The sequence below is a fragment of the Monodelphis domestica genome, chromosome 4 (assembly GCF_027887165.1).
Source record: "Monodelphis domestica isolate mMonDom1 chromosome 4, mMonDom1.pri, whole genome shotgun sequence".
Classification (NCBI taxonomy): Eukaryota; Metazoa; Chordata; class Mammalia; order Didelphimorphia; family Didelphidae; genus Monodelphis; species Monodelphis domestica.
Genome location: NC_077230.1, coordinates 248,618,266 through 248,641,040, shown reverse-complemented (window position 1 = coordinate 248,641,040; position 22,775 = coordinate 248,618,266). Strand labels below are relative to the sequence as shown.

Sequence of the window (22,775 nt, the reverse complement as noted above, 5' to 3'; positions counted from 1 at the left end):
TCTCTCTCTCTCTCTCTCTCTCTCTCTCTCTCTCTCTCTCTCTCTCTTTTTCACACACACAATTGGATAAGTCCAGTTGATGCAGATGCAAGTGGAATTGTTCTAATCTTTAGTTCTGATTTAATATTGTTCTGTCCATTGCCTTTATTAGTGTGCCTTGTAACCAGATATGTGAGGTTTGTGAAACTCTTACTTCAATAATTAGATAGGCAATAAAGATAGCAGGCACCAGTTTTTAATAATTAGGAGGGACTTTACTGATCATCCAGCCCAACACCCACACCTAGAAACGAATCTTCTCTACTCTCTACTTCATATATGGTTATCCAGTATTTGCTTGAATACTTCCTGTGAAGGAAAACCAACTACCTCATAAGGTAACTCATTTCACCATTATATAGTTGCATTGTCAGAGAGGTTTTCTTTTCATCAAACCTAAAATTGTCTTGTTGTAACTTCTAAACATTGCTCTTAGTTCTATCCTCTAGACCAAGAAGAACAAATCAAATCTGTCTTCCAGGTGATGGCTCTTTGGAAGCTTGCAGACTTCTATCATGTCCTTTCTAATTTTTATTTACTCTAGGCTGAACAACCTTAGTTCCTTTAATTGATAAAAATATGACTTGAACACTGAGCCTTTTGTGTTTTTCATTTTTGTTTTTGTTTTTTTGCCTCTGAACACTTTCCAGTCCATTGGTATCATTTCTAAAATGTGTGATTCAGAGGTGAAAACAATTCTGCAAATGTGCTCTGACTATTCTCTTTTAATAATGTCTTTCAATGCTGCCTAAGATCACATTAGCTTTCTTGGCTGCCATGATTACATTGCTGACTTATTTTGAGTTTGTAATCCACTAAGACATCTAGATCCACAATCATGTCTCCTATAGCTATTATTGGTAAAGTTGATTTGTTATATTTTGTTCCAAGATTAAGAGTTCATACTTTTTCATTTTCATCTAATTAGATTTGGCCCATTTTTAAATCCATCAAGAAGTTAACTTTTTCAAGTTCTCTCTCCCAGCTCTGCCTTATTTATAACTATGCTGCCTATTCACTTATTGAAGTCATTAATTTTTAAAAAGTTCTTGTGCTTTATGATTATTATAATTAATAATAAAAATAATAGCCAACACTTAATATATTCCAGGCACTGTGCTAAGTGCTTTACAATTATAACAATCAATCTTCACCACAACTTGAGAAATGAGTGATATTAGCATCTCCATTTTACAGATGAGGAAACTGAGACAAATAGTAACTTTCACAGAGTCACATAGCTGTAACAAAGTTTCTGGAAAATCCTATACTAGTGGAAGTCTAGTGTCCAGAACCAAGGAGGTGACAATCTCACTGTTACTATTTCCTGGCCAACCTACAGTCAGAATAATTTTAGTATTACTTTTTAAGATGGATAATGACAAGTTGCAATGTTTCCAAAGAACCATGACTAGAATGGTTAGGGATTAGGAAATTATGCATATGAACAATGGTAAAGGAATTATTCATGTTTAATATGAAGAAATAAGGATGTAAGCTTGAGATGATAGTTGAAGGATTGAGAGGCAGATTTCAGCTCAACATAAGGAAAATGTTCTTCATTCAGTTTAATAAAGATGTATATATTTGAGGCAGTTCCCAAAATCTAGCATGGGGATGTTATTGTATGACTCAAAAGATGGAAGAATAGACATCCCCAACTTCTTCTCCCCAGCTTCTCCAAGAGAGACTTTATTTGCTTCCTGAAAGAAAAACAGGAGGTTGAAGCCAGAAGCTTGGCCACTCTGCTCTCATCAAAGAGACAGAGTAATAGGCTAGAATTATATCTCTGTGTCCTTTTAAATGTAGGGAGTCTAGGGGATGTAATCTTCAAGTTCAAGCTAAATTCCTGATATCTATTCATTAATGGGGAAATGAGCTCCCCAAATTTTATATTCAAAGTTTGGCTTTCTTCTTACCAAGTATCAGTTCCACAATGAATTCACATAGCAAGTAGCAAAGAGATCCATTTATCCAAGTCTAAACAGAAACCAAAAAGAAATTAAAAAAAATATATACATAGGAGAATATATACCAGGCAATATAGAATGAAAGAACACTTCCATTGGGAATAAGGTAACTGCTGAAATTCCCCAAAGTCTCAAATGTAGCAAATTGCAGATAGGGATACAATGGAGACTTCCAATTCCTCCTGTGTTGGCTTCATCCTTAGTCTTTTCTCCTTTCAGCACCCCAAAGTGGGGTTGATATTATTCATCTTCTTTCTTAAAGCTGGAGGCCAGAAACATCTGAAGCCACTGTAGAAGAGAAGGAAGTAATAGAATCTTTAGAAATATAGTTCACATTTAAATAGTTCTCTAAAATCTATTGAACATTTTTTAAAGACAAGGATGAAAACATTGTGTGGTTTCATATAATGAAGAAGAGCCATAAGAATAAATAGGTCAGAATAAAGAGTGAACTTTACTCAGCAGGCAAAAGGGAAGCAAAGAAGGGTATCATCTGGAGGAGTTGCATGACCAGGACTATGTAAAAATTAGACGTGTAAAAAGAGTAAAACTAGCTAGAAGAAGTTATTATAGTGGTCGAAGTGGATGACAGTGAAAGCTGATTTGTATTAGGACATTATCAATGGAAACTGAGAAGAAAGAATGAATGTGAGAGACTTTAAGGGAGGAAGAATTGGTGATTAGGCTTGTGGCACAATGGATAGCTAGGAGCATGGAGTTAGGAAAACTCATCTTCCTGAGCTCAAATCTGATCTAAGATAGTTATTATGTTCACAATATCTGTTTAACTCTGTTTCCTCATCTGTCAGATAATCTGGAGGAAATAATGCAAACCATTTCAGTATCATTGCTAAGAAAATGCAAATAGGGTCACAAAGAGTCAGACACAAGTGAAATGACTCAACAACAATGAGAGATGAGATTGAGGAAAGAAGAAAATCAACCCCAAAGTTTTGACTATTGGTGGTAGAGCCTTTTATTTAATTTCATTTTTATCTTTCTTTTCTTAATTAAATATAAACAAAAATTTTAACACATTTTTTTAATTTTAACTTCCAATCTCTCTCTCTTTTTCCTCTTTTCCCTTGAGAAGATAAGCAATTTAATATAGATTATACATGCCTAACAATGAAAATATCTCCATATTAGCCATTTTGTGAAAGCATAGACCAAGAAAACAAGAATAATAAAGAAAAAATTTAAAGTAGGCTTTAATTTGCATTCATATGTCATCACAGTTCTTCCTCTGAAGATGCAGAGCATTCTTTATAAACAGTCCTTCAGAACTGTTTTGGATAATTTTATTGTTGAGAATAGCTAAGACATTCCCAGTTGATCACACATATTGCTGCTACTGCATACAGTGTTCTTCTGGTTCTGTTTATTTCACTTTGCTTATGTAACTTTTCACATATTTTTCTGAAAGCATCTTGATCCTTATTTCTTATGTCACAATAGTATTCTGTTATAATCATATACTGTAAATTGTTCAGCCACTCCCCAATTTATAAATATCCTCACAATTTCTAATTCTTTGCAATAAAAAAAAAGAACTACTATAAATATTTTTGTACATATAGGTCCTTTTCCTTATTCTTTGATCTAATGGAGTAAAGACCTAGTGGTGGCATTTCTGGATCAAAGAATATGAATAGCTTTATAGCTCTTTGGATATAGTTCCAAAATGCTTTCCAGCATGGTTGGACCTGTTAACTCTAGCAATTGTGAATCGGTGTCCCATTTTTTCCACATCTTCTCAAATATTTAACAGAATTTTTTTTAAAGCAGTAAATATTGAAGGAGAGATCTGCTTCATTTGAGACATATTTAGAGTGAGATAATGGGTAAAAGTTAGGAATCTGTGTGAAGTTCTGTAGGTAGCTGGAGATTCAGGTCTAGAACTTAGAAGTAACCTTTTAGAATTTTAAATTCCTAAGGATTAGACAATTCTGGAAATCTATGGTTTTTCTCATTAGATATTGAATTTTCCATCTCTGTATATTATCAAGCATCAGTGCTTGAGTGGATATTCATCCTATGATTAGGTATTCATAAGAAGATGACCTCTGTGATCTTTCCCAGCTCTTAAATTCCTTTACTCTGTGATATTCTTAGGGTCCGTTTGATTGAGAAGTCAAGAAGAGTAGTGCATCGTCTACCAGATGTCACCCAGAACTTTGTGTCACTTGGGTACACATTTGGAGGCTTCAGGTGATGTCTAAAGTGTGAGGATGTTTGGCATCAGTCTTCCTGACATTCTGTTGCCCTAGTAACAAAATATAGGAGAAGTCCTGGTTGAGCTCTGCATAGCCACCTACATCCTGTTTCTTTTTCAATAGAACACAGGTAGGTGGGGAAGAGCCCCAGGCTTCCCTTTGTTATGTTGCCTAGGCAATGGTCACAGACTTCTTCATGTTCTGGAACTAAGATAGCAGGAGGCAGGCAGGCAGGCACCCATGGGAACTCCACACGCCCACCCGAATCTTCCTGCCTAGGAAATAAACCATACCAACAGCAAGAGCTTGGGTTAGTCAAAGTAGAAAGTGAGGAGGTTATACTCAAATAAAGTGATACCGACTTCTATTTTAAGATTTTGCTAGGAAAGTAGTGAGTTTCAAAAGATGACATACATAGGACTTTTTGACAAAAAAAGGAAAATCTCCACTTTAGCAGAGGAGCAATGCTAGATGTGGAGTCAGCAGGGACACGGTTTAAATTCTATTCCAAATCAACCATCTCTGTGACCTCTGGCAAGTCAGTTAAATCTCCTTGAACTGCAATTTCTTCACAATATCTGAAAAGCCTATCTGGCAGGGTTGTTGTGAAGTAAAATGTTTTTAAAAACTTAAAGTGAAATGTAAAAGTGAATTTAATACTGAAAAATAGGCATTTTTTTTGGTTGGAATTGCAATTTGATTGGGATATGGTTAGGGAATTTGTCAGAGAAATAAGTATCTTTTTCTGCAATTTGTAGGCTTAGAGAGTTGTCATTTTAGAGCATTAAATGCATGCAATAGGTCAGGTGCTGCTCTGAGTGGCAGGTATAGAAACAAAGTCTACAATGCGGTCCTTCCCTTTAAGTTGCTCATCAAGATGAGTTCTGCACTATATTAAATAGAAGTACACCTGCACAGCTTTGAGGGATTGGGATGAGAGGTGAACAAGTGATTTCCTCAAGGTCACATAGTCAATATGTGTCCAAGATAGAATTTGAACTCAGGTCTATCCTGATTCTGAAGTTCATTCTATTCATTTAGGCCATGCTCCCTCACTAGGGATACTGCCATGAAAACCAAGGCTTCAGACAAAATATCTTTGTGAAAACCCTCAGTAATTGAGCAGAAGTCACTCTCACAGTAGACTCCTCAAACCTTTCAGCTTGCCTTCTTCATATTCCTCAACTTACCTAATCATTCTAATTCTGTGATGAATCCCAGAACCAGCGCTTTGGGAATAGCCATGAAAGCTAGAAGATAATGCTTCACATAAAAAAAAAAATATATTTTAACTTCCATTTTAGAATCAATAATATGCAAGACAAGAACAGGAAGGGCTAGGCAATGGGGTTTGGGGCATAAGTGACTTGCACAGGGTCATACAGCTAGGAAATATGTAAGGCCAAATTTGAAACAAGGACTTCCTACCTCTGGGCCTGACTCTTTATCTACTGAGCCACACAGCTGCCCTGAAGCTTCATACTTAATCATCACACTAGAATTTGGTTCCCAGCCATCTACAGTTTTTTGACTATATGGAAAAGAAATGAAATATAGTCTATTTGACCCCTGAAGACAGAACTAGGAACAATCAGTGGACATTACAAAGACAAAGGTGAGTTTATCTTAGGTAAGTCATTATTTCAACTCTATTTAATAAGGGTTTTTTATGGGGGGGGGCTGAATGTAGAGGTAGAGAAGAGACTGGGTATAATGGCAGTTATTTTAAAAGAAGAAAAATAAAAGCATCAACAAAATATTTTAAATATTTAGAGTAGAGAAAGGAAGTTCAGAAGGGGACAGGAAAAAATATGATAGTTTTATTACTATTGTGTTCAATCTAGTACACACTTAAAAAATTTCTCACTTTTGGTCTTTGTATATTGAAATGTTCCTGTCTTTGCACATATAGAATCTGCATCAAATTGCTTACCATCTAAGGGAGGGGAGAGGGCAAGACAGGAAGAGAAGAAGGAGGGTCATAAGACATTATAAAAAGGAATTCTTTATTCCTTTTTTAATTTAACAGGGGGCCTGGAGGTCCTCTTACCATAGAGATGTATAGGGATTAACTAGCCCACAGTGACAGGAAGGAGAAACCATAGAGATAGGAAGAACCATAGAGATAGGAAGTGAGGTATAAAAAGGGGATAAAAAGCTGCCAGGGTCAGTTGGTCTGGTGGTCAGTTGCTCACAGTTAGGACTGGCAGTTGCAAGGAATTTGGCTGCTGGACATGTGTTGGGTTGGTGGTTGGTGTTTAGTTGCTAGAATATGAAAGGTGGGCCTGAGCTCACTGAAAGGGGTTTTTGGCTTTTGGTTTGGGCTATTAGATTTTTTTTTCTTGAACTTTTTTCCTTTGACAGACCTAATTGGGGTTGGATTGAACACTGATTGGGTTGGTTTTGATTGGACTTGATTGGATTGGAACTTTGTGGGGTAGTTGTTAGTTAAAGGTAGATATAGGCAGTTTTAGTTAGTAATTATAGGTAGTTATAGGATAACTATTATAGACACTAGGAAATTTTCTTTCTCTACCTCTTTACTTTATTCATTTTACTATTTATATTTTAATTAAACTAAATTGTTATTTGCTAAAAGTTTCTAGAAGTTTTCTTTTCTCTGGCTTAGAGGTATAATATTTACAACTCTACTATATTCTCATTAAAACTTAAACTATGAAAAATTACTCTCTTGTTTTGTCAAAAGTCCTAACTTAACCCTTATAGGAGAACATGTGGAACTTAACACTTTTAAAAAATGAATGTTAGAAAATTATTTTTACATGTAATTGAGGGAAAATAAAATGTTAAGAAAAAGAAATGTTCAAGGGGCAGAGCCAATATATCAGCTTATAAGCAATGAAAACTGAAACTGCTCTGACAATCTTCCAAACCAATCTTTAAGCCTTAAGACAGAAGTCAAAAGCAAAAAGCAAGACAGAGGGAAGAGGCTTTCATGCTGAACACAAATTTAAAAGTAGGCAGAGAGAGTCAATTTTCATGGTATAAGGGGGAACCAGAAATAAAACTGCTCACAGAGGAGTGCTGGCTGACCACCCCCTACCTACTGCGTGAGATTCTAAGCCTGGGCATAGACCAATTTCAGGATCCAAAGATACTGCCTACACCAACAACAGAGCACCCCATACCCCACACCCATCCCTTGAAGTCCTAGGCTCTGGCACCAGCCCTTACTGAAGGCTAGAAGTCCAGAATGCTTGGCCTTTTCAGGCCTGCACTGTGGTGAAGCCCTTAGACCTAGGGCAAAATAGCTCCAAGTTCTTTGTCCTGGAAACCATTAACAGAAGAGACAGAATCATTAGCTTCAAGAACTCTCAATATGCTGACAAAAAAAGTTGGTAAAATGAACAAACAGCAAAAGAAACACCTAACAATAGAAAATTTCAATGAAAACAAAGAGCAAGGCACAGAGTCAATAAGGGAAGGTGAAATCCAAGAAATCACATGCAAAACTTCAAATTAAAATTGAAATTCTTCTCAGTCACTGGAAGAACACAAAATGGAACTCAAAAATCAAATAGGACAGGTGGCAGAAAAATGGGAAAAATAAATGAAAGTAATTAAAAAATAAAATAAAAGCTTAAAAAGCAAAATTGGTCAACTGGGAAAAGTGGTACAAATATCCAATGAAGAAAAGAATAGCCCTTCAATTGAGAAATGGCTGAACAAATTGTGGTATATGTTGGTGATGGAATACTATTGTGCTAAAAGGAATAATAAAGTGGAGGAATTCCATGGAGACTGGAACAACCTCCAGGAAGTGATGCAGAGTGAAAGGAGCAGAACCAGGAAAACATTGTACACAGAGACTGACACACTGTGGTACAATTGAAAGTAATGGACTTCTCCATTAGTGGCAATGCAGTGATCCTGAACAATCTGCAGGGATCTAAAAAACACTATCCACAAGCAGAAGATAAACTGTGGGAATAAAAACACCGATGAAAAGCAACTGCTTGACTACAGGGGTGGAGGGGATATGACCGAGGAGAGACTCTAAATGAACACTCTAATGCAAATACCAACAACATGGAAATGGGTTTGAATCAAGAACACATGTGATACCCAGTGGAATTGCGCATGGGCTATGGGAGAGGTGGTGGGAGGAGGGGGAGGGAAGAAAAGAAAATGATCTTTGTTTCCAATGAATAATGTTTGGAAATGACCAAAAAAAATTAAAAAGAAAAGAAAAGAATAATATGAAAAGTAGAATGGACCAAAAGGAAAATGGAGGATCAAAACATCATGGAAGAAATTCATTCTTTAAAAGTTGCAATTGGGCAAATAAAGAAGCTAATGATGACTTCATAAGACATAAAAAAGCAATAAACAAAATCAAAATAACAAAAAAATAGAAGATATGAAATATCTCATTGACAAAGCAACTTCCATGGAAAATAGATCCAGGAGAGGCAATTTATGAATCATTGGGGCTACCTGAAAGTCTTGATTTAAAAAAAAAAGCCAAACATCATATTATGAGAAATTATTAAAGAAAACTGCCCTGATATTCTTGAACAAAAAGAAAAAATAGAAATTGAAAGAATCCCCAGATCACCTCCTGAAATAAATCCCCAAATGACAACTCTCAGAAATGTTAGAGCTACGTTCAAAAACTCCCAGGCCAAAGATACTGCAAGCAGCCAGAAAGAAACAGTTAAAATAATATGGGGGTTTGTCAGGATTATACAGGATCTGGCTGATTCCAAATTGAAGGACCAGAATGCTTGGAATATGATATGCCAGAGGGCAAGGGAACTGCGTTTATAATCAAGAATCACCTATCCATAAAAACCAACTCTATTCTTTCAGGGGGAAATGTGGTCATTTAATAAAATAGAAGATTTCCAAATATTCCTAAAGAAAATCCCAGACTAGAACAGAAAATTTGATTCCCAAAAACAAAATCCAAGAGGAGCATAAAAAGGTAAAGAAAGTGAAAAAAATTAAGAGCCTTAATAAGATCAAATTGTTTATATATCTATATGGAAAATGATATTTTTCTCTTAAAAATTTTTATGATTATCATAGTAGTTAGAAGAAGTACACACAGACAGAGGATATGTTAGTAAGCTGTTTAGAATGGTATACAAAAATATCTAGGGGTGAAAAAGAAGATTGCTCTAAAAGAAATAGAAAGAAAGAAGTAAAATAGGGTAAATTATAGCACATAAAGAGGCATGGGGAGAAAAACAACTTGTTACATTGTAGGGGATGATGAGGGTAGTGATAACTAATACTTAAACCTTACTCTCATTGGAATTGGCTCAGAGAGGGAATACAAGGTTTTTGGGGAGCACAAAATCCTAACTTATCCAATATAGAAGTAGAAGGGCAATAAGAAATGGGGTGTTGGGGAGGGGAGTAATATAAGGAAGGGATTCACTGGGGTGATTAAAATATTCTATAGAGAAATAGGATGATCCAGGATCATTCTGAGGGACTTATGAAAAAGAATGCTATCCAATTCCATAGAAAGAACTGTTGGAGTAGGAATGCAGATGAAAACACAGGATTTATCAATTGTTTATTTGGGTTTATTTTGGGGGAGTTTGACTGTATAAGATTATTCACTTACAAAAATCAATAATATTAAAGTGTGTTTTGCATGATAAAACATGTATAATCCAGGTTGAATTACTTGCCAGCTCCTACAGAGGGGAGGGAAGGAAGGAAGGAGACAATTTGTCTCATATAACTTCAGAAAACTTATGTGGAAATTTGTTATTAAAATAAAAAATAACAAAATAAAATGGATTGAAAACAAAAAAGAGTTCACATCTTTTAGCTCCTAATAAAATAAATTTTATAAAGCAGTTTGAGGGGGCAGGAAAGTGACTCAGTGGATAGAGGGTCAGTTGTAGAGATAGGAGGTTCAAATCTGGCCTTAGACATTTCCTAGCTGGGTGACCCTGGGCAAGTCACCTAACCCTCATTTCCTAGCCTTTACTACTCTTCTACCTTGGAAATAATGCACACTATTTATTCAAAGATTTATTCAAAGATGAAAGGTAATAGTTGTAATTAGAGTTATTAAAAATAGAGCAGGATACCTCAGGAGATTATAAATTCCCCCCTTTTGGAGGCCCTTCAGCAAAGGTGGATGTCCACAGGTATATCTGGTTCATGTATGGTAGCAATATAAGACTTCTAAGGGTCCTTCTAATAATGATATTCTTTGGTACGGTGACTGTATTTGCCAATAATATGATGAAAAAGAAAATAGTCAATAATAAAGAGAAGAGAACACACAGGTCTTCCGAAGTTGTGTGATTCTAAAGAGGCAGAATCTTTAGTGAAATAAATTCATCTATGATGCTCCATGTAGATAATTCTATTGTGTCTGTCTTTAGTGTTTTGTAAGTTTATATTCCCATTGCAACCATCAACTCTTTATTCTATATCTCTTCTTCTTAATGAAACTTTTGTTCCAGGAAAGTAAGTATTATGGTAGATTTGTTTGTCATATAATTTAGGAAGATTTCTTTGTGTGTTGAAAGTTCCATCATTATAGTACACATTACTATTTATTTTTTTTAAATTGGCATAGAGCCTTATAGAAATAATCTTTGACAAATACTTAGAACCATGTTTACCTGCTGCATTACACAGTGTGATGGAAGTAAAAATGAAATAGCAGAGCCTAAAGTATGATGGGCCTTCAGCTTCACCTGCTTCCTTTGAACCTTCTATACCTTATCAACCAACCAGCTCGGGACTTCAAATGTTACCTTGGGAATGATTAGATGCCATTTCTAGGAATCAGCAGGAAGTCATTAGAGAGGAAGCAAAGTTTAAATGTAAGCAGTGAGAGATGTTCACTACATTAGCAAGAACTAGTATTCTTCTGTGAATAGAGTCAGAGGTCCTGGGTTCAAATCCTAGTTCTGTTGCTTTTTTGCTTGTGCGGCTATGGGCAATGTCCTTTACCTCTTTGTATCTGTTTCCTCATTTTCAGAGAAAAATTTGAACTAGATGACCTATAGAATTTATTGAAATTCTAAAATTATGACTCTGTAAACATTTTCAGAAATTAGAAAAAAACAATTGCAGAATAAGGGGGCTTGGTTTTGAGGAAAATCAGTTTTGACCTCAATTTTCTCATTTAAGGAAAATGAGGGGGTAAACTTTGGTGACATATAAGGTCTTTTCTATGTCTAACATCCTATTATTTTAGAAGTCTAAGATCGCTAACCTTTCATGAACATCAGGGGAAGGGAAAGAAAAGGAATATGCATTTATCTAATGCAATAACAACAATAGCAACATTTGTATTGTGCTTACTATGTGCCAGACACTATGATAAGTATTTTACAAACATTATCTCATTTGAATCTTTTCAATAACTCTGTGAGGTAGGTGTTGTCATTAAGCTTATCTTATAGTTGGGGAAACTGAGGCAAACAGAAGTGAAACAGATGCTTTTGATACCCAAAGTCACACAGCTAGTTTGAGGCTGGATTTGAATGCAAGTCTTCCTGACTCTAGGTCTGATACTCTAGCCACTATACCAACTAGCTGCCTCTATTAACATATTTAAAATTAACAAAAGACAGAGTAGATGTTGGAGACTGCAAGAAACCGGAAACAACGTTTATCTGAATATGCAACTCATGATCTTAATCTGAAATGAAGATCCCATGAAATAAGGACATGAATCCTTTTACTTATGTACAATGTAAAACCTTTAATTGATGTATTTAAACACATATTTAGATACGTGTTATATGCAAATGTATGTGTATGTTTATAACCTAGATGTAATATAATTTACAAACATTTGCCTTTGGGCAACTGTTGCTGCTCTATCCTGAAATCAGTGAACACCTCAAATTGATCTATACAGGGTAAACTGGAGGGGTGAAGGTATTATTTTTAAGGGGCCCTGGACTGCCAGAACGTACCCCTTGAAAGAACCATCATGTGATATTTTTACCCTACCATTTTCTTTTCTGCTCTGGACTTGTGCTCTCTCCTCTGCCACTTTTCTGTCACTTACTTTGAGAACTATAATCAAATCAGTGCTACCATTGTTTTGGAAACAATATGTTCATTGACCTCCCTACTGTTCCATTCTCTTTCTGACTCTTCTGATGGTGGATCATCAGAATATGTATCAAAGGATGCGTTCCATTGTTACTGCTCTTCTGTATGTGATATTTCTCTTATTAGTCTATGCTATTTTTGAGATTAGTCATTGCCTTGCTTTTGTATTTAAATCTTCAGCACTTAGCATGAGTGCTTAGCACACAGTAAGCACTTAATATTTTTCATTCATTCATATTTACATATTTTGGAGAACTACGTATGAATAATAGAGATAGCTTTTGCTGTGAATTAGTTCAACCTTACAACCTGTGAAGTTATTCCCTCTGTCATATTGCTAATACATGTCTAATTTCTACCTTATCTTTCTTTGAATTCTATGCACTAATATTCTAATTTATATTATAATTGTTTCAGTCAAATACCTTGCTGAAATAATGATAGCTAGAATTTATTTAGTACTTTAAGGTATGCAAAGTGCTTTACATATGCTATTTGACTCTCATAAAAACCCTGTGAAGAGGTACTATTATTATTCCAACTTTATATCCTGAGACTGAGGTTGAGGAGATGAGGAAACTGAGGCTGAGAATGGTAAAGGAACTTTCTCAGGAACACACACCTATAATAGTTGGTCATGATTTGATCATGTCTACGTTCTCTATATTGCACCTTTGGAAAAACTCATTGGATCCCATTGAAATTCATTTGAAATCCCTTGAAAAAAAAGACATTTACTTAGCCTGTGACTCTAATTGTTAGAAAGTTGTTCTTTATAATGTCCCAAAATTGGCACCCGAAATGCTGTATTCTAGATACTATCTGAGATGTAGTCGACTGAATAATATCACTTTTACTCTGGATGTCTTTCTTCTATTAATATGGTCTAAGATTTTGTCACTTTTCTTCATACGGCTGACAAAAATTTTGAACTTGGAGTTAAAGCCAATCTTTTCTAGAAGAATTTCTATTAAATTTAGTTTTCTCATCCTGTATTTATGTGTTAAATTTCTTGAAACCAAAGGCAAAACTTTATATTTATTACTATGAGTTCATCTTTTCTTGTTTTAGCTCATTCTTCCAGTCTAGAGTTTTTAAATGCACTCCTTTTCCCTGCTGGAACACTAAGACATTTGTCCTTTTTCTCTGTTGTAGTGCTTCTCTGTAGTTCCTCAGAAATCTATGACAGAAGTTCCCGTATCATATCTGCTAGTGTTAGGGTCCGTTTAGGGGCCAAAGGAACAGAACAGACGCTGCAATCAGCACAGAGAGGTGGTTTATTGTAACTCACTTCACACGCATGGGGAGGAGCCTAAAGGGGGTTCCCCCCCCCCCAGCAAACTTTAAGGCAGGCTTATATACCCTTGGAGCTTACCGAGGGTCAATGTGGCTATCCCACAGGGTGGAGGGGTCAATGTGGCTATCCCACAGGGTGGAGGGGTCAATGTGGTTATCACACAGGATTCGTTGGCCTAGGAAGGGTGCTTATCTACACCAGGTTCGTTGGCCTAGTTCCCTTTAATTAGTTCTTTTAGAGTAATGGGATATAATTTCTTTGAGCCTAGACATTTAACTAATTTAAAACACTGGGGTTCCATATCACTTCCAGAATTCAACATAAATAAAAAATTAAAGTTTTAAAACCCTTTTTAACCTGGCCTCTTCCTTCCCAGTCTTATACTTTACTCCCATCCATTCACTTTGTGAGCCAGTGACCTCAAATAGGACACTCTGTAATGTGAGCATTTTCACTGGCTGATCCCCATGCCTGGAACTGTCTTCTTCCTCATCCCCTTCTTTTGGCTTACTTGGCTTCTTTCATTTTTCAATTAAAGTCTCACCTTCTTCAAGAATCCTTTTCCAGTTTTCTTTAATTAAAGTGCCTTTGTTTGCTTGTATAAATCTTATTTTTCATAATTGTCTATATGTTGTCTCTACCATGAGAATGTGAGTATAGGGACTTTTTTTTTTGTTGTATTTCATAGCCCCAGCACTTAACACCATGTTAGACACATAGTAAGTGCTTTATAATTGTTTCTTGACTGACTAAGTAGATCTCTCATTATCTTTTTGTTCATCTTGTGACTCTATTTGTTCCCTCCTATTGATTTTACCCACAGTAGAACTTTCTTTGAAAATTAGAGATAATCTTCTCAAACTCTGCTGCTATTTTTACCAAATATTCTTCAATCTTAGGGAGGAGGGAAGCCAGAGGAGAAGGAGAAAGATGAAGGAATGGCAGGTTGGCGGAACAGTTAGAACACATAAAACATTCATGGATTACATTCTTTGTCTTATATGGTTGTGATTCATGGTGCCCCCAAACAATTACAATGGTAATATCCAAGATCTCTGATCATAGATCACCATAACACATACTATAATGAAAAAGTTTTAAATGATAAAAGAATTATCAAAACATGACACAGAGACAGTTATGTGAACACATGGCATTTGAAAAAAATGGTGCTGATAGACTCACTTGAAACCTTTGTCAGAAACCTTCCATTTGCAAAAACATAGTATCTGAAAAGCACAATAAATTCAAACACAATAAAATGTGGGGTATGCCTATAGTGAATGTTTCTATGGTGCTTTACCTTTTTTCTTGTTTTTTTAAAAATTATCTTCCATCTTAGAATCAATTCCATATATTGTTTCCAACGTAAAAGAGCAATAAGGGCTAGGCAATGGCAGTTAAGTGACTTGCCCAGGGTTACACAGCTGGGAAGTGTCTGAGGTCATATTTGAACCCAGGACCTCCCATCTCTAGGCCTGGCTGTCAATCCACTGAGCCACTCAGCTGCCTCCTTTACTTTTTTTTTTTAAATCACATCTTCAGTCTTAGAATCAGTGTGAAATAAAATAATGTTTAAAAAAATAAAAAAATATAATCAGTGTCAATTCTAAGGTAGAAGAGTGGTAAAAGCTAGACAGTTGGGTTAAGTGATTTGCCAGGGACACACAGCTAAGAAGTGTTTGAGGTCACATTTGAAACCAAGTCCTCTTGACTCCAGGCTTAGTATTTTTCCACAGTGTTACTTAGCTGCCCCTGCTCTATCCTTTATAAAGCATTTTATATCTATAATTCAATCTATACAGCCAAACTGAGAAGCTAACATTGCAAGTAATATTAAACCCAGTGGCACAGGATAGAATATCCAATCCTAGAAGCTAACACTTGCACAAAGCTAGTATGTATCACAACAGCAAGCTGAATCTGAGTCTTCTGATATCAGATGCAGTGTTCATCCCATTAGACCTCATCTGTCTTCAAATGGGAACTGAATAGTCTGGATGGGATGAAGGATCTAAGTATTAAAATCAAAAGACGCAATACATCAAATGTATGAACCCTAATCAAACAGAACAGTTGGTAACACAAAAGGGGCTCAGCCAGCTTGATACACTGGAGTAGGCAGAAAGAACTAGGGTTAGGATAAAACCGGTGATCTGTGAATGAGCCGGAGTCTGAAAAAAGCTGCAGAAGGAAGGTCAGGTAGAGGAACTTCAGGCTACCAGGAAAATGACAATTTAGTGCACTCAACATATGTTCCAATAGCTCATAATTTCATTGGCAAGCTGGTGTGTGCAGCTGTTCATCTCCTTGTATTAAAGGGGTAGACACTAGAAATCACACCAAGCAACTTCATGCAAAATTTCTATACTCAGCCTGCATCTACATATATATATATGTATATTTCATGATCTTCCCTAGATTACAGTTCAAGACAAGCAATATTGATATATTCAAGCATGTATAAGATGCACAGAGTTATCTAAATCTATGGTGTTTATACTTAAATAGGTAGTGATGCACTTAAAACTTTTCCCAGAAGCCATAGTTGCTTGGAAACAGTGGCACTAAAACACTGACTCCAGAGAGGGGCATTGGAAGCCCCTTCCCCCACTCCCACCACTCTGCAAAGGCTATATGGACATCTCTTTTATGGCTAAAGAATGCAAATAAAATGAAGCAAAACACATTCTACTGAGGGCAGCAGATAAAAAAAGGCTCTAAGAAAAATTGATACCATGGGAATTTTGTGTCCGTATGCATGCTTTAAGGTCTATGAATGTATCTGGATCTGTGTATGATTAGGAATAGTCTTATGTATAATGGTTATATTTATCTGACCACTTTTCCTCCACATCATTAAGCAGCTAACTATTTAATTGTCAAAGGAATGGTGACCAGGCATCAATTTCATTTAATCTTCAGCAGATTAATTAATTAATCTTCAGAAAATATGGAATGTTGCAGCAGTAGCAGCTCAGGATTTTTCCATCAATGTTGTCAGTCTCATCCAGCAGGATTATTGGTAAATATACTATAACACCTTTTCAATCCTTCCCTTGCCTGAAATCTCCTGAAAAAAAGATGAGAAAATCACAGAGACAACTGCTTTTTGAGCCTCTCAACAAGCTTTAAGGAGAACCCAAAGTATCATTTCTTATGTGTATTTATACACTCACCCAGCAGTTTATCATTGGCAGTGAATTGTTGGCAACACTAGGGCTTCTCTTTGGAGAGATGCCAGACATCATAGAAGTGCTACCAAAGGCATCATATGAGATGTAATATAATATTTTCTATAACATCTATTTTCCAGCTATTGGGTGTCATGATTCTGGTGAGGAATTGTTTCACTTTGGACTTATAATAGTAATGACTTCTGTATGGCACAAAATTGGCACTTAATAAATATTTACTGATTAATTAATAATTGGTTCATAGTGCTACCTGTTCTTCATTTTTTGAAGGCTTTCCTTTTCCTTTTCAAGTGCAAACGTCATAAGACTTTTTGTGAATTCCTCCTCTACTGGTTACCTCAACTATTGTTTTCTCAGCCCTCCCCCCCCTTTCTTTTGCACTTTTCTGGTTCTTCTTCTTTTTTTTAAATTAAAACCCTTACCTTCTGTCTTGTGGTAAGGGCTAGGCAATGGGAGTCAAGTGACCTGCCCAGGGTCACGCAGCTAGGAAGTGGCTGAGGCCAGATTTGAACTTAGGACCTCCTGTCTCTTACCCTGACTCTTAATCCACTGAGCTACCCAGCTGCCCCCTGGCTCTTCTATAATAAACATTGAAGAAATGTGTCCTCTCCACTAAGGTCCTAAGGTTCATATCTAGAAGGAACTTTAGAATTCATGTAGTCTAACCTTTTCATTAAAGATAAGGAGAAACTGAGGCTTCAGGCAAGGAGATAACTGTCCAAGCTACTTAGGAACTAAAAAGCAGAGCTAGAATTTAAACTCTCATCCTCTTACTCCAAATTTTGGCCTCTTTCTATAGCATTGTGCCCTATGATCAGTGACATAATTATCTCTGTATATATTCAGCTCTGAACACAGTGAGATGTACATATATAAATGCTTAGCTTTAAGAAATTTGAATACTGTTTCATTCATATTGTGTTTGAAAACATGCTCTTATTTGATACTCCATCCAGGTTTTACCAATGTAAAGAACACTCAATATAAAACCTAACTCTCCTGCTGAAGGTTGATGATTTGTTTTTAGCTGTATTGTGGTCTTAGTTGCCCGAAGCTCTGATAGTAATATATAATAAATCTGGAAAGATAGGTTAGGACCAGGATATGAAGAGCTTTAAAAGTTAAAGAGGGGTTTATCTTTGATCCTAGAGGCAATACAGAACAACTGAGCTTTTTGCAGGGAGGTATGACATAGTCAGACATGTGCTTAACAAAAATCCCTTTGGCAGCTATGTGGAAGATGGACTGGCAAAGGGAGAGAGTTGAGCGGAGAACTGAGTTAGGGAGCTATTATCACAAGTCTAGGTCAGAGGAGGTTGCTGCCCTGTGGTTGTGGTTGTGATAGTATGGCATGTCTAGTGCTTAGATTAGAAAGTTGGCTGGCTAGGACAGAATGAATCTTGGGTTTGCTTTGGAAGAAGGAATGACAGCATGGTAAATGGTAACAGGAAAATTTCAGGATGCTGAATCTGAGCAAATGGGGTTTTTCTGGAATCTTTATTTCCCTACCCTAATTTCAAAGTCAAACAAAGGATGAATTCCTTGTTTCTCTGCCTCAGTGACAGTCAGGTACTGTCTGTTGGAGTAGAAGGAAAGAGCCTGAGCCTGAGATACAAACATTCCTTTCTATTAGTTACTACATTGGAATCCAAGACAGCAAATCCCACAGAGCTCCAAAGGTCACAGATCTCAGGAAGAATCATTTTTCAAAGAAAGCAAGGTTGTTTTTGTCTTTTACAAGAGAAAAAATAAAATCAATCTCTACAGTATCTCAGAGTAGGCAGGTCATTATACAAGCCAAGGAAAGATGATAATAAATCAACTACAAGAAATGCATTTACTTCTCCAAGACAAGGAAGGCTGATGATGTTTCTGATGAACAGTAACTGAGCCTCTCTCAGTGTCAAAAAAATGGCATTTGAATTCTCAACCTTAACTCTGACCTTCATAGTTGATAAGATAGATAAGAGTTTCCTGCAAAACCTCAGATGAGTCATGTCAGGCTAAGATTAAATATTGCATTCCTCATTGATGAAGAATAAAGGTTCCATTGAAAACAAGGCCAAACTTCATTAGACCACACACAGCTCTTCGTGGACACTGAGATAATTCCAAACAAGGTTTGAAGCCTGATTCTATTTTTAATTACCTTTATGCCCTTGGGTAAATCATTTCCCTTCTCCAAGGTTGACATATTTGCCTAAAATTCCTTGCACCTTTTAATATGATTTGGTGAACACAGTTTAGAAATGAGACTAGAATCTCTGCCATTGTGTTAGCCTGAACTGAAATCATAAGCATATTTTAATTTTGTAAGTCAGTATCTGTGTGTGTATGGTTTGAAGTAAATAGAATAGAAATGAAGAAAAAAAAGGTATAATGATTACTCAATATATCTCAAGAAGAGAAGTTGATAAAGGCTAATAGGTTATTGGTCACCGAATTTTATATCTAGAAAGACTTTATACATCATTTAGGTTCAACATCCTTATTTTTACAAATAAGGAAATAGAAACCAGTGAAGCTAGGAATTTAATATAGGTCGATAGCAGATCGACAACTAAAAACCAGGCTTCTTCATTCACATTACAGGGTCATTTCTTGTTTTTATTTGAGTTTACATATTTATTTGTTTATTACAATAAATATACAGTTAACTCCTTCCTTCTCCCTCCATTATAGTAGGCATCATTTGACAAAAAAGATATTTGTATATATAAGACTATTTTATTTATTTCTATTTATCAGTTCTTTCTCTGAAGCTGGGCGAATACAATCATTCTTCAAATAACATTTCTGTTGCTGCATATAATATTCTCTTGGTTTTGCTCATTTCACTCTTCATAGTCATATAATTTTTTCCATATTTTTTCCAAAGTTAAACTATTCATCATTTCTTACAGTGCAAAAGTGTTCAATCACAACCATGTGTCATATTGTTTTGCCATTCCCTAACTGATGGGCATCCTTTCAATTTACAGTTCTTTGCTACCTACTATAAATATTTTAGAACTTATAAGTTATCCTCAATTTTCCCTGATCAACTTAGGAAACAAATATAATAATAGTATTGCTGAATCAAAAGATATACACAGTTTTGTAACTCTTTGAGGAGGTTTCCTGATTGCTTTCTAAAAATAATTTGGGTCAATTCACAGTTTCTCCAAACACATATTGGTGCCCACATTTTTCTACCTCCCCTCCATTTGTCATTTTGCCCTTTTATCATTTTAGCCAATCTGATAGGTATGATATATCTCTAGTCAATAATTATAGAGCATTTTTCACAATTTCTACCAATCAAAATCTCAATATTTTTCATCAATTTCTGAATCATACTGCTGAGAAACTTTCATTAGCCTGAAGCACTGGTAGTGATTTTAGTTTTATCTCTAATCAAGAGATTTAGTTTTAACAAGCAAAATTTATTAAATGTCTGTTATGCATTTTATAAATATCTTATTTTATATTCACAACAAACCTATTTTATAAAGGAAATCGAGGGAAAGAGAGACTTTCCCAGGTTTACTTGGGTAATAATAATCTGAGGCCAGATTACAACTCAGGTCTTTTTGACTTCAAGGCAGTAATTCTGGCTCTTGTGCTATTTTCCTGCCTAGGGATAACAAGAGCCTAAGATTTATAGCAGGGGAAGAACTTAAAGCATCTAGTTTACTTTCCCCATTTTACAAATGAGGTAACTGATCCATGGCAGAATGATTATCCCAAAGTTGCAGAGTTCCTCTAACTCCAAATTCAGTGACAATTCCTTCTGCTAATTTTTATTTCACTTTTCTTAGAGACTTTGGAGTGGACAATGGGTTGTCTTGGTATCCTTAAGAATCTGTGTTGTTGTAGTTCATAAATACTCTGAGCATCTAGAAAAATTTTGATGCCAGGCTAAATGATCACAAGTTGCCTTGGACTTGCCTGATTGATTGAAAGAGGTAAGAGCTGAAGAAGAGAAGGAGAGGCTGAAACAAAACATCGTGAGAAAGTTAGGGAGGGAGGTTTTATTTGGTGGTAAATGGGGCAGGGGAGGCTTTAAAGAAGAGGAGCCTAATGAATAGGCTCTTGAAAGAAGTGAGGAATTTCAGAGTGGGGGAGTAGGGAATCCATTCCAGACCTGGAGGATGGTTGGTGAGAAACATGGAGATAGAAAAGAATAGAAAAAGAATAATTATGGTGATTAGCCAGCTAGCATAGAAACCTGGAATATTTAAATGAGAGGAATTGAGGGTTAAAGGCAGATTGTGGAGTGTCAGAATAAGGGGTTTATATTAAACAGAAAGCAATAGGTAGCTGAAAGTTTTGGGGTGTGATTAAGGAGCTGTTTTTTTTCTTTTCTTTTGTCATGAACTATGACTTAATTACTATAGGGAATGCCTAGTGAGGAATAGTCTATATCTCCATGTACATTGACATGGATATTTTCTCCTATTTTTAGGCTTAGAATTAGGTAGAACATGGAGAAATTGTCATAATTCCAAGGTCACACAGAAGCAGAACTTGAACTCAGGTCTTCACGACTCTTAAATAAACTGTCCATCTACCATGTTATGCTGCTTCTCAAAGAACTAGTTGAGAGAATTACATTAGGAAGAATTCTTTGGTAGCTATGTGAAAGTTTAGAGGTGGGGTAATGAGTTAGGAGGAAATTAAGAGATCTCACCATAGCCCTCCTCTAGAACCATCACCTCTTTTCCCCTCCCTACATTAGAATCACTTTGCCCCTTGAATTGTTCAATTTTGATAGGTGATTTTTCTTCTTTGGAAGGCCTCCACACAATTTCCCAGCTGTCTCCTGACCATCTTTCCACTCAGTTTTCCTTTAGCCTTCCTTTTGTAGCACCTATTTATGTGCCATCTTCTTTCATTAAATATAATCTTTTTTTTTTGTCAGCAGCTTTCCTGACAAATTCGTATGCCCAATTGATTGTAATTGTATCAATTTATTCAATCCCTGATTAAATTTGTGTCCCTGTTGTTTAGCACAATTCCTGGAGCATAAGTGCTTAATAAATGTATGTATGTATGTATGTATGTATGTATCTTTCTATATATCCATCAATTATCTATCTACCTGTCTATCGATCTATCTATCTATTCATCTATCCATCTATCTATCTGTCTGCCTATCTATCTATCTTTCCATCAAAAATCCAAGTGATATGTAATAAAGCCTAGACTAGATTCCTGTGTATGTCAGTAGAAATAAAGTTACTGATAGGAGAGACACTGAAGAGAATGTCCCTGGCACTCCCTACTGGACAACAGTACTAATCTGAATGGACCAACTAATATAATGACTGGTGATAATCCTCTTTCTGTGGTCCAGCACAAAATTTCAATCTCCCAGACTCAGTACAGTACATTTCAATGGTACTAACAATCATTTACAAATTAAAGAATATACTATAGAACAATCTTGATTTCATGTCTACTTGCTTTGATAGGACATAGACAACCATAGGCAATTTTCCAGTTGGTTATCTCTGTCCTGGCCTGATCAAAGTAAACACTAAGTTAAAGCAGTATTTGCTACAGTGAGGCCACAGCTTCCAGCATTTGCCAAAAAAAAAAAAAACACACAACAACAAAGAATGCTGGAAGAATGTTCCCACATATGCAGCTTCTGTCTGAAAGGACTCAGGCCATCATTCTCCTTTCTCATGAGTTGGCTAAAGTTCACAGAACAGCCACACAGATTCCTTTAAGAGTGAATGATTATACGTGTTAGTGTCACTTCCAACAGAATGCATCCAAGTCGTGGGAATTTCAGGGCTGGCAGAATTCACTGGGAGAATATTGATAACCTTAATAGCCTTCCTCTCCCACCAGTGTTAGTACAACTTGGACAACCCAAGAATTTCCTGGGTCATTCCCACTGGGATAATTCAGTTCAAGGGAATTTTCTAGTTACTGCTTGGAACAGTAAAGTGATATTAGAATAATGGAGAAAATGTAAATACATTTTAAGTAGTAGATA

At 36.0% G+C, this 22,775-nt stretch overlaps 2 long non-coding RNA genes across 2 annotated transcripts in view; one reads left to right on the top strand and one right to left on the bottom strand.

Annotated features, from left to right (window-relative positions):
• Positions 1 to 689: 689 nt before the first annotated feature.
• LOC103104588 (uncharacterized) lies at positions 690 to 4,268 on the bottom strand. Its single transcript, XR_467938.3, has 3 exons — positions 4,074 to 4,268; positions 1,959 to 2,297; positions 690 to 1,742 (listed from the first exon to the last, which is right to left on the bottom strand). It is a non-coding gene; the product is annotated as an uncharacterized LOC103104588 (long non-coding RNA).
• Positions 4,269 to 4,408: 140 nt separating this feature from the next.
• The window catches only part of LOC103104473 (uncharacterized), a 93,529-nt gene continuing 75,162 nt past the window's right edge, over positions 4,409 to 22,775 (top strand). The window contains exon 1 of the long non-coding RNA XR_001630141.2: positions 4,409 to 5,840. This is a non-coding gene — a long non-coding RNA (uncharacterized LOC103104473). The remainder of the gene's footprint in view (positions 5,841 to 22,775) is intronic.